The 1,277-nt window shown below is 56.9% G+C and overlaps 1 protein-coding gene across 1 annotated transcript in view; it reads right to left on the bottom strand.

Annotated features, from left to right (window-relative positions):
* The window catches only part of GTSE1 (G-2 and S-phase expressed 1), an 18,015-nt gene that overhangs the window by 5,202 nt on the left and 11,536 nt on the right, over positions 1–1,277 (bottom strand). The gene's annotated exons all lie outside the window — the stretch shown is intronic.

The raw sequence follows: 1,277 nt of genomic DNA on the forward strand, positions 1-1,277 counted from the left end.
TCGAGCTCAGCAGCCGCTCGCCCACGCAGCAGCACTAACAGGTCTGGCTCCAGGCGAGCCCCCCGAGCCCCAGCGTCCTCATTTCCCTGATCCAGGGCACCCCAGTCATCCTCGGAGGTCCCATTGCTGCCACGAGGCCTGTGGCTGACGAGTGTTTCCGGGTGCTCTCTCCTCATCTCGAGGTGACGACAGGCGGGTGGGGGCCGAACGAGACCCCAGGCTGCAGCCCCCCGCGTCACCCCTAACGACACTGGCTCCCACTCTCAGGGGCGTCCGAGGCCGCAGGGCCAAGCCCCAGCCCCAAGGGGAAGGGCGGGCGAGGCACTGCCCTGCAGTGTCCCCTCCCATCGTGCCCGCCAGCGTGGCTCAGTGAGCATCAACCTGTGAACCAGGAGGTCACGGTTCGATTCCCGGTCAGGGCACAGGCCCGGGTTGTGGGCTCCATCCTCAGTGTGGGGCGTGCAGGAGGCAGCCGATCCATGATTCTCTCTCATCATTGATGTTCCTTTTTTTAAAAATAAGTTTTATTTTTTTATTTATTTGTTAATCCTCACCTGAGGATATTTTTCCATTGATTTTTAGGAAGAGTGGAAGAGAGAAAGACAGAGAGAAACATCAATGTGAGAGAAACACATCGATTGGTTGCCTCCAGGGAGGAGCCTGCAACCAAGGTACATGCCCCTGACCGGAATCGAACCCGGGACCCTTTGGTCTGCAGGCTGATGCTCTATCCACTGAGCAAACTGGCTAGGGCTCATCATTGGTGTTTCTATCTCCCTCTCCCTTCCTCTCTGAAATCCATAAAAATATACTAAAAAGAAAATTTGTAATAATTGCTGAAACAGCAAGAGACGCCTCCAGGGCAGCAGAGGAACACGTGCTGTGGGGGAGGGACGGAGGACGCGCACCCACAGCTGCTCATCCAGAGCCTGAGCCACGCTCCAGCGCTCGGAGGGAGAGGACCACGAAGAGGCCGTCACCGCCAAGGCTTTCAAACTTTAAATACAATTTTATAAACTTTAAATATTACTTGTTCACTATTTTAAAACCCCATTAGAATTTGTCTTTTACTTACCGGGAGGAAACGTGGGGATTTTAAACTGACTCGTCGGGGTGGGCGGAGCCTTCGTCTGGGAAATCAGGAAGGAGGCCCGCCTGGCGCTCCCCGGGCCAGGCAGTTGAGAGCGGGACAGACTGGGCCGAGGGCTCAGCCTCCCGCCTCCCTGTTCTGGCGTCTGCGGCTGGGTGACAGCCAGGGCGGTGGGTGCCGTGGGCAG

The sequence above is a fragment of the Myotis brandtii genome, unplaced genomic scaffold (genome assembly GCF_000412655.1).
Source record: "Myotis brandtii unplaced genomic scaffold, ASM41265v1 scaffold952, whole genome shotgun sequence".
Taxonomy (NCBI): Eukaryota; Metazoa; Chordata; class Mammalia; order Chiroptera; family Vespertilionidae; genus Myotis; species Myotis brandtii.